Source organism: Salmo salar, unplaced genomic scaffold, assembly GCF_905237065.1.
Source record: "Salmo salar unplaced genomic scaffold, Ssal_v3.1, whole genome shotgun sequence".
Lineage (NCBI taxonomy): Eukaryota > Metazoa > Chordata > Actinopteri > Salmoniformes > Salmonidae > Salmo > Salmo salar.
The window spans coordinates 57743-69054 of record NW_025549420.1 but is presented as its reverse complement, the minus strand read 5'-3'; the positions used below and the strand labels follow the sequence as shown (position 1 = coordinate 69054).

Here is an 11312-nt window from a genome sequence, read left to right as displayed (position 1 = left end):
ATTATAACAGAACATGGTCAAGATGTTAAAATGTTCATAAATGACCAGCATGGTCAAATAATAATAATCATAGTAGTTGTCGAGGGTGCAACAAGCACGTCCGGTGAACAGGTCAGGGGTTCCATAGCCGCAGGCAGAACAGTTGAAACTGGAGCAGCAGCACGGCCAGGTGGACTGGGGACAGCAAGGAGTCATCATACCAGGTAGTCCTGAGGCATGGTCCTAGGGCTCAGGTCCTCCGAGAGAAAGACAGAAAGAGAGAAAGAGAGAATTAGAGAGAGCATATTTAAATTCACACAGGACACCGGATAAGACAAGAGAAATACTCCAGATGTAACAGACTGACCCTAGCCCCCGACACATAAACTACTGCAGCATAAATACTGGAGGCTGAGACAGGAGGGATCAGAAGACACTGTGGCCCCATCCGATGATACCCCGGACAGGGGCCAAACAGGCAGGATATAACCCCACCCACTTTGCCAAAGCACAGCCCCCACACCACTAGAGGGATGTCTCCAACCACCAACTTACCGTCCTAAGACAAGGCCGAGTATAGCCCACAACGATCTCCGCCATGGCACAACCCAAGGGGGGCGCCAACCCAGACATCAAGACCACGTCAGTGACTCAACCCACTCAAGTGACGCACCCTCCCATGGACGGCATGGAAGAACACCAGTAAGCCAGTGACTCAGCCCCTGTAAAAGGGTTAGAGGCAGAGAATCCCAGTGGAAAGAGGGGAACCGGCAAGGCAGAGACAGCAAGGGCGGTTCGTTGCTCCAGCTTTTCCGTTCACCTTCACACTCCTGGGCCAGACTATACTTAATCATAGGACCTACTGAAGAGATAAGTCTTCAGTAAAGACTTAAAGGTTGAGACTGAGTCTGCGTCTCTCACATTGGTAGGCAGACCATTCCATAAAAATGGAGCTCTATAGGAGAAAGCCCTACCTCCAGCCGTTTGCTTAGGAAATTCTAGGGACAATTAGGAGGCCTGCATCTTGTGACCGTAGCGTACGTGTAGGTATGTACGGCAGGACCAAATCGGAAAGATAGGTAGGAGCAAGCCCATGTAATGCTTTGTAGGTTAGCAGTAAAACCTTGAAATCAGCCCTTGCCTTAACAGGAAGCCAGTGTAGGGAGGCTAGCACTGGAGTAATATGATCAAATTTTTTGGTTGTAGTCAGGATTCTAGCAGCCGTATTTAGCACTAACTGAAGTTTGTTTAGTGCTTTATCCGGGTAGCCGGAAAGTAGAGCATTGCAGTAGTCCAGCATAGAAGTAACAAAAGCATGGATTAATTTTTCTGCGTCATTTTTGGACAGAAAGTTTCTGATTTTTGCAATGTTACGTAGATGGAAAAAAGCTGTCCTTGAAACAGTCTTGATATGTTCTTCAAAAGAGAGATCAGGGTCCAGAGTAACGCCGAGGTCCTTCACAGTTTTATTTGAGACGACTGTACAATCATCCAGATTAATTGTCAGATTCAACAGAAGATCTCTTTGTTTCTTGGGACCTAGAACAAGCATCTCTGTTTTGTCCGAGTTTAAAAGTAGAACGTTTGCAGCCATCCACTTCTTTATGTCTGAAACACAGGCTTCTAGCGAGGGCAATTTTGGGGCTTCACCATCTTTCATTGAAATGTACAGCTGTGTGTCGTCCGCATAGCAGTGAAATTTAACATTATGTTTTCGAATGACATCCCCAAGAGGTAAAATATATACTGAAAACAATAGTGGTCCTAAAACGGAACCTTGAGGAACACCGAAATGTACAATTGATTTGTCAGAGGACAAACCATTCACAGAGACAAACTGATATCTTTCCGACAGATAAGATCTAAACCAGGCCAGAACTTGTCCATGTAGACCAATTTGGGTTTCCAATCTCTCCAAAAGAATGTGGTGATCGATGGTATCAAAAGCGGCACTAAGATCTAGGAGCACGAGGACAGATGGAGAGCCTCGGTCTGATGTCATTAAAAGGTCATTTACCACCTTCACAAGTGCAGTCTCAGTGCTATGATGGGGTCTAAAACCAGACTGAAGCGTTTCGTATACATTGTTTGTCTTCAGGAAGGCAGTGAGTTGCTGTGCAACAGCTTTTTCTAAAATTTTTGAGAGGAATGGAAGATTCGATATAGGCCGAAAGTTTTTTATAATTTCTGGATCAAGATTCGGCTTTTTCAAGAGAGGCTTTATTACTGCCACTTTTAGTGAGCTTGGTACACATCCGGTGGATAGAGAGACGTTTATTATGTTCAACATAGCAGGGCCAAGCACAGGAAGCAGCTCTTTCAGTAGTTTAGTTGGAATAGGGTCCAGTATGCAGCTTGAGGGTTTGGAGGCCATGATTATTTTCATCATTGTGTCAAGAGATATAGTACTAAAACACTTTAGTATCTCCCTTGATCCTAGGTCCTGGCAGAGTTGTGTAGACTCAGGACAATGGAGCTTTGGAGGAATACCCAGATTTAAAGAGGAGTCTGTAATTTGCTTTCTAATGATCATGATCTTTTCCTCAAAGAAGTTCATAAATGTATTACTGCTGAAGTGAAAGCCATCCTCCATTTGCGAAGGCTGCTTTTTAGTTAGCTTTGCGACAGTATTAAAAAGAAATTTCGGATTGTTCTTATTTTCCTCAATTAAGTTGGAAAAATAGGATGATCGAGCAGCAGTGAGGGCTCTTCGATACTGCACGGTACTGTCTTTCCAAGCTAGTCGGAAGACTTCCAGTTTGGTGTGGCGCCATTTCCGTTCCAATTTTCTGGAAGCTTGCTTCAGAGCTCGTGTATTTTCTGTATACCAGGGAGCTAGTTTCTTATGACAGATGTTTTAAATTTTTAGGGGTGCAACTGCATCTAGGGTATTGCGCAAGGTTAAATTGAGTTCCTCGGTTAGGTGGTTAACTGATTTTTATCCTCTGACGTCCTTGGGTAGGCAGAGGGAGTCTGGAAGGGCATCAAGGAATCTTTGGGTTGTCTGAGAATTTATAGCACGACTTTTAATGCTCCTTGGTTGGGGTCTGAGCAGATTATTTGTTGCGATTGCAAACGCAATAAAATGGTGGTCCGATAATCCAGGATTTTGAGGAAAAACATTAAGATCCACAACATTTATTCCATGGGACAAAACTAGGTCCAGAGTATGACTGTGGCAGTAAGTAGGTCCAGAGACATGTTGGACAAAACCCACTGAGTCGATGATGGCTCTGAAAGCCTTTTGGAGTGGGTCTGTGGTCTTTTCCATGTGAATGTTAAAGTCACCAAAAATTTGAATATTATCTGCTATGACTACAAGATCCGATAGGAATTCAGGGAACTCAGTGAGGAACACTGCATATGGCCCAGGAGGCCTGTAAACAGTAGCTATAAAAAGTGAGTGAGTAGGCTGCATAGATTTCATGACTAGAAGCTCAAAAGACGAAACGTCATTGTTTTTTTTTTTGTAAATTGAAATTTGCCATCGTAAATGTTAGCAACACCTCCGCCTTTGCCGGATGCACGGGGGTATGGTCACTAGTGTAACCAGGGGTGAGGCCTCATTTAACACAGTAAATTCATCAGGCTTAAGCCATGTTTCAGTCAGGCCAATCACATCAAGATTATTATCAGTGATTAGTTCATTGACTATAACTGCCTTGGAAGTGAGGGATCTAACATTAAGTAACCCAATTTTGAGATGTGAGGTATCACAATCTCTTTCAATAATGGCAGGAATGGAGGAGGTCTTTATACTAGTGAGACTGCTAAAGCGAACACCGCCATTTTTTATTTTGCCCAACCTAGATCGAGGCACAGGCACGGTCTCAATGGGGAAAGCTGAGCTGACTACGCTGACTGTGCTAGTGGCAGACTCCACTAAGCTGGCAGGCTGGCTAACAGCCTGCTGCCTGGCCTGCACCCTATTTCATTGTGGAGCTAGAGGAGTTAGAGCCCTGTCTATGTTTGTAGATAAGATGAGAGCACCCCTCCAGCTAGGATGGAGTCCGTCACTCCTCAACAGGCCAGGCTTGGTCCTGTTTGTGGGTGAGTCCCACAAACATATGGTCAACGTGTCAATAACAGTCCTCATTTTTACCTGAGCAGGAAAGGCTCTGGGTCTAGTTCTTAGACCATAGCTAGGACTCAGGGTCCTGAGTTATTCCGTTTTCCCTGGTTAGATCATATGGTCAGGAAAAACTATAGTGCCCTAATACGTATATAGCCTGGGTACCGGTCTGTTTGTGCTAACATTCCACCCCTTGTCATTCCATACATGACAAGGAGTTGGAATGATAGCACAAATAGATCTGGGGCCAGGCTACCAACAATGACATCTCCTTAGACTGTTGTGTTGCTTCCCTCATTCAGACTGAAGCTAACAAGGTAGTCCCTCAACAATACCAAGATACCTGCCAGTGGTTGGGAACAAGAATACGTGACGGATTTTCCATGAAAGTGTATTTTAGTCCAGGACTAAACTTAATCTGGGTCCAGGAAACCGTCCATTTGTCCAAGGCTTTGGATTGGTTTCAATTAACTTTTTCTTTACTTTACATGGTGCACAATACATGGCACCCAAACATCTGCTTAACAGATAATGAGAGAGCTGATAGCATTGCTTGCCCAGCCAAATGGTGATGTTACATACTTCTTCTACATTGTAGAGTACCAGACTAGAGGGTCCCCACACATACATTGTTTTAACAGGATCTTAGACCACTAACACAGCCTGTTCATAACATTAAGGATGTGTATTCTTCTGATGTGCTGTACTACCCTACCAAACTACTATTTTTCTTTAGGAATGTCACTCTGGCTATGTGTAATAGTGTTGCTTCCGTGCTTCAACCTGGGCTTTAACCAGGGACTATCTGAACACATCGTCAACCGAAATGGACTGTCCTGGGTGTATTCTTTATTCATCAACTCCATCATTATCTCCCTGAGTTTACGACTGCAATTTTATGGTAACGTTCCAGACAGATTGTATTGTGACAACTACTTGCCTGTTCAAATATTACACAAAAATATAATATGGGGTCTTGTAACTGTGCTTTCTTTGACTATTTCCTCGAAATATGTTAAGTATTTTACAGAAAGCATTTACCACCTGTACACCACATATAGCCTCTATGCTGAACTTCTTCTTTGGCTGGTTATTTGTGACTCTACAAGGCAGATATGATACTGCACATCTTCCACCTATACTTCACACTATTTTATTTGTTTATTTTCTGATATGTCCACCACTTTTCAATCCTATTATGTACGGCATTAGGATCGTTAAAATCAGGCAGGCTTGTAAAAAGGTACGAGGCCTTAACCCTATAACATAACATGATTGTTTTTTTTTGTAATATTGAATGATGTGTTTTTTAAGTTGTTATAATTGACTATACAAATATGTGGCCAAAAGATAATTTTTAAAAAAGTATGAAGTTTGTAATGTATTGTCACTGAGAATGTTTTATGTCATATTAGGTATCTGATCTTTATCATTTGCCAATTAAGTATGATGTTCCTCCTTGCCTAGGCCTTCAGAAGGTGGGTGGCAGGTGGTCTAGAGGTTAAGAGCGTTGGGCCGGTAACCAAAAGGTCGCTGATTCGAGCCGGTAGGGTGGAAAGTTGTGCAACTGACTTGGTATCCCCTTTCCCTGCCATTCAACTGTATTAGAGCAGGATTGTGGAATGAACCAACATAATTTTGATCTGCAGTGGGTGGAACCGTATATAAAAAAACAAGTAACGTGTTTAGGCACAGTACTGAGAGAGCAAGAGCAAATAATCAGTGGCAAGTGCAAGCTGTAATCTTACCACGCTAGTTGCTAGTGTGTGTTGTAGTAGTGTGACATTGGCAACGACGGCTGCTGCAGCAGGTCTTTCCATTTTCGCTATTTTTATTAACTTTTAAAATATACAATCCACCTGCAGAGAAGCTGCTCAACATTTGCATTACATTCTAGTCATCTAGCAGATGCTCCCATCCAGAGTGACCACGGTCAAGCGCCCAGCTCAGGGGCACATCGACAGATCCCCCTGCCAGCTAACTCAGGGAACTGAACCAGCAACCTCATGGCCACTGGTTCAGCGCCCTTCGCTCCCAACCACCAACCTTCCATTTTAGTGTCTTTCTTTCTTTTTATATTTTTACCGTCACTTCACTCTCACTCATCTCCAGTTCCAGATTCCAACTCTCGGTTTCCTTCATCCCATCCCACCTATCTCTGCTGGCCATCCCCTTCAGATTTCAACGCATTAAGTGATGCTATGTTGTCTGTTCATTTCTAGATTTTTTAAGTTTGATTCAACGTAGGCTATTGAAAGATTTTTGTTCCCTCTGAAGGCCTTGGTTCGATCATCACAGTTCAAACTAAGATTTTATGACATTGTGTCATGGTTCCTCTGGATGTTTTGTCTCGTTCCCGTTTTTTCCCGGGGACATCACTTGATGGTAGCAAAGAAATGTTATCCATGTATACCCAGGGCATGTATATCCTAGTTTCATTACACACCACTTGTTACTGTTGCCAAGCCCATCAAGTCCCTGATTTGTAAACCCCTGGTCCAGTCACAGCCCTTTGTCTTTTGACAATGTTAGGGACATCCCCCCCATACACAGTGCATACACAGTTCTTTTACCATACACTGTTTTCATCTCACATATTCGACATAGATGATTACATTGATTACATTGTGCATGTTCGTTTATACAGTAATTATTATTCAAGCATGTCCTCACCTGGGATTTGAACTCACAACATTCCGATTATCATGCTATGCCACCTTGTCTATGTCAATGATTGATTTCACTTGTATTCCTACACTTTGCAATTCAAAGTAAATGTTAGGTCTGTTAAAAATACACTCAAGAAAGACTATTATACTTATCGTAGTGATTCAGGAGTACGACTAAAACAGACAACTATACTGAAAAGCCAAACTCAAATAGTTGAAATAAGTAAATGAACTCAATGATGAGAGAATAGTCAGATTAACTGATAACTAAAATAACAGTGCAGATGGCACTATTTTGCTAAGTGCAGAGATGTATTATAGGTAATGAACATGTATGAGACTTCAGAAATTCTACATATTGTGGTGCGGCAAAAAAAACAACAATATACCCCCAAATCCAGAGGTTGTGAGTTCATATCCCAGGTATGAAATAATGACATTTCAGTTCGAAGTGATCATGTCAAATGTGATCATATTGTCGCTGAACAGCGTACCACTTACCTTAAAACCTCCATACCATTTAATTATTTAGTTACCTTGGGACACCTGGGACCATCTTGTGACAAAAACCTCCAGGGGACCATGACACAACATCCTGACCTCTTTAGATGACCATTTTGTGACGTTCTGGGGACGTTCAAAAGACTCATTTTTGTTTGCAGGGACGTTCCCTTGAGACCATCCCGCAACGTCCTAATGACTAGTAAAATGAAAGTCTTGAGAACGTCCTAAAAAAAAAAAATACGGAGAATGAAAAGCCATCTATATTGGTGAGTACAGCTATGGGAAATGTATCACTGTAACATGAACAGGTCAAGGTTATCAATTTAGGTTGTCTGATCTGGTCTGTGATTTCATTGTTTTAAGTTATATTGAAGTTACAGTACTATAGAGGTTTTGCTCCTCTCCTTCAAACATTGACAGCACATCTTTACCAACTCACAGGACCATGGAAAACTCTACTCACTACGAGGTCTTCAGGCTTGCTGCATACGGTGATATCGGACGATTGAAGTATTTCTACTTTGCTCTAGTAACTGTAATATATTTTGTCATCATTCTTGCCAATGCTTTACTTATTGGAGTTATCTGCACTGAAAGAAGCCTTCATGAACCCATGTATCTGTTTCTATGTGCTTTGTTTGTTAATCAGTTGTATGGGAGCACTGGTTTGTTTCCTGCTCTCATGTTTTACTTACTCTCTGACACATGATATTTCCCTTTTTTATTGTTATCTCCAGATTTATGTGTTGTACACATACGGTTTAACAGAATATAGTAATTTAGCAGTTATGTCCTATAACAGGTACATGTCTATTTGTTATCCTCTACAGTATAACAATATTATGACACCTAAAACCATTTGTGGCTTAATTATACTGCCCCAAGTGTATTCTTTTTTCATCAACTCCATCATTATCCCCCTGAGTTTGCGACTGCAATTTTGTGGTAACGTTCTAGACAGAGTGTATTGTGACAACTACTCAGTTGTCAAGCTTGCCTGTTCAAATACTATGCTGAATAACATATGGGGTCTCGTTGTCACTGTGCTATCTTTTTCTTGTACTTTATTTCCTACCATATACTCATATGTAAGAATTCTACAAATATGTTTGAAGTCTTCTAAAGAGACGAAACAGAAAGCATTTAACACCAGTATGTCACATATAGCCTCTTTGCTGAACTTCTCCTTTGGTTGTTTATTTTTCAATTATACAAGGCAGATATGATACTGCACATCTTCCACCTATACTTCGCACAATTTTATTAGTTTATTTTCCTATATGTCCACCACTTTTCAATCCTATAATGTATGGCATTAGGATGGTTAATATCAGGCAGGCTTGTAAAAAGTTACTAGGCCGTTACTCTAAAACATAACCTGGTTGTAATTTTTTAAAAACATTTAATTATGTGTTTTATTACTTATAGTTGCTATTATTGACGGTACAGATACATGTCATTTTTGAATAATTTCTCTATAGGCCAAATATTATTTTAACGTTTATAATGTATTGTAACAGAATGTTTTGTTTCATATTAGCTAGTTAACTGCATAACTACAGAGCATCAAGGTGAGCGGCCTTCCCTACCTTCAAGCTGTGCTCAAATAGATGCTAAGTGGGATCCTTGGGATGACCCTACACCCCAACCCATTCTGCCTCTTCTGGTCTCTTGGCTCTGGTCTCTCTGGTCAGATGAAGCAGATGCTAAGCTACAGGACTATTTTGCTAGCAGAGACTATATGTTCCGGGATACTTCCGATGGCATTGAGGAGTACACCACATCAGTCACTGGCTTCATCAATAAGTGCATCGATGATGTTGTCCCCACAGTGACTGTATGTACATACCCCAACCAGAAGCCATGGATTACAGGCAACATCCGCACTGAGGTAAAGGGTAGAGCTGCAGCTTTCAAGGAGCGGGACTCTAACCGGAAGCTTATAAGAAATCCTCTCTATGCCCTCCGACGAACCATCAAACAGGCAAAGCGTCAATACAGGATTAAGATCGAATCGTACTACTATGTTCGTTGGATGTGGCAGGGCTTGCTAACTATTACCGACCACAAAGGGAAGCACAGCCGAGAGCTGCCCAGTGACACGAGCCTACCAGACCAGCTACATTACTTCTATGCTCGCTTTGAGGCAAGTAACACTGAAACATGCATGAGAGCATCAGCTGTTCCGGACGACTGTGTGATCATGCTCTCCGCAGCCAATGTGATTAAGACCTTTAAACAGGTCCACATTCACAGGGCCGTAGGGCCAGACGGATTACCAGGATGTGTACTCCGAGCATGCGCTGACCAACTGGCAAGTGTCTCCACTGACATTTTCAACCTCTCCCTGTCTGAGTCTGTAATACCAACATGTTTCAAGCAGACCACCATAGTCCCTGTGCCCATGAACACTAAGCTAACCTGCTTAAATGACTACCGACCCATAGCACTCACGTCTGTAGCCATGAAATGCTTTGAAAGGATAGTCATGGCTCACATCAACACCATTATCCCAGAAACCCTAGACCCAGTCCAATTTTATACCACCCTAACAGATACACAGATGATGTAATATCTATTGCACTCCACACTGCCCTTTCCCATCTGGACAAAAGGAACACCTATGTGAGAATGCTGTTCATTGACTACAGCTCAGCGTTCAACACCATAGTGCCCTCAAAGCTCATCACTAAGCTAAGGACCCTGGGACTAAACACCTCCCTCTGCAACTGGATCTTCCTGATGGGCTGCCCCCAGGTGGTAAGGGTAGGTAACAACACATCCGCCACTCTGATCCTCAACACGGGGGCCCCTCAGGGGTGCGTGCTCAGTCCCTTCCTCTACTCCCTGTTCACTCATGACTGCACGGCCGGGCATGACTCCAACACCGTCATCAAGTCCGCCGATGACGGTAGTAGGCCTGATCACCGACAACGATGAGGCAGCCTATAGGGACTTGGTCAGAGACCTGGCCGTGTGGTGCCAGGACAACAACCTCTCACTCAACGTGATCAAGACAAAGGAGATGATTGTGGACTACAAGAATAGGAGGACTGAGCATGCCCCCATTCTCATCGACAGGGCTTATCAGTTATGTCCTATGACAGGTACATTTGTATTTGTTATCCTCTACAGTTTAACAATATTATGACACCTAAAAGAGTTTGTGGCTTAATTCAGCTGTCCTGGTTGTATTCTTTTTTCCTCAATGCCATCGTTATCTCTCTGAGTTTGCGACTGCAATTTTGTGGTAATGTTCTAGACAGACTGTATTGTGACAACTACTCGATAGTCAAGCTCGCCTGTTCAAATACTACACTGAATAACATATGGGGTCTTGGTTCCACTGTGCTTTCTTTTTCTTGTTCTATATGTCCTACCATATACTCATATGTGAAAATTCTACAAATTCGTTTAGTCTTCAAAAGAGACAAAACAGAAAGCATTTAACACCTGTATGCCACATATAGCCTCTTTGCTGAACTTCTCCTCTGGCTGCTTATTTGTGATTCTGCAAGGCAGATATGATACTGCACATCTTCCACCTATACTTCGCACTATTTTATTAGGTTATTTTCTAATATGTCCACCACTTTTCAATACTATTATGTATGCATTAGGATGGCTAAAATCAGGCAGGCTTGTAAAAAGGTATTGAGGCTTTCACCTAAAACATAACCTGATTGTTATTTTTTTGGTAATAATTAATTGTGTGTTGCTGCTTCTTTTTGCTTATTTTGACTGTAAAAATACGTTGTATTTTTGGCATAATTATTTAAGAAATCGTATCTTTTATCATTTATTTTTACTGAGAATATTGTCATTTTAGGTATCTGATCTTTAATAATTAACCAATAAGGCGACCCCCAAGCCTCTGTTCTAAAACCTTTCTGGTTTTCTACAGATATTTGGGCTTGTTAATAAATAGACTGAGTGAATAGAATAAAATGAGTTGCTACTTGCTCGTTTATCAAATCAACTCAAATTTGATTTGTCACATACAAGTGTTTAGCAGATGTTATTTCGTGTGTAGTGAAATGCTTGTGCTTCTAGTTCCGACAGTGCAGTAATATCTAACAAGTAACATC

General features: G+C 41.9%; 2 pseudogenes; both read left to right on the top strand.

The window, feature by feature from the left end:
* Positions 1–7669: 7669 nt before the first annotated feature.
* Positions 7670–8601, top strand: LOC106612762 (olfactory receptor 11A1-like; annotated as a pseudogene).
* Positions 8602–10129: 1528 nt separating this feature from the next.
* Positions 10130–10882, top strand: LOC106612763 (olfactory receptor 52N4-like; annotated as a pseudogene).
* Positions 10883–11312: the final 430 nt, after the last annotated feature.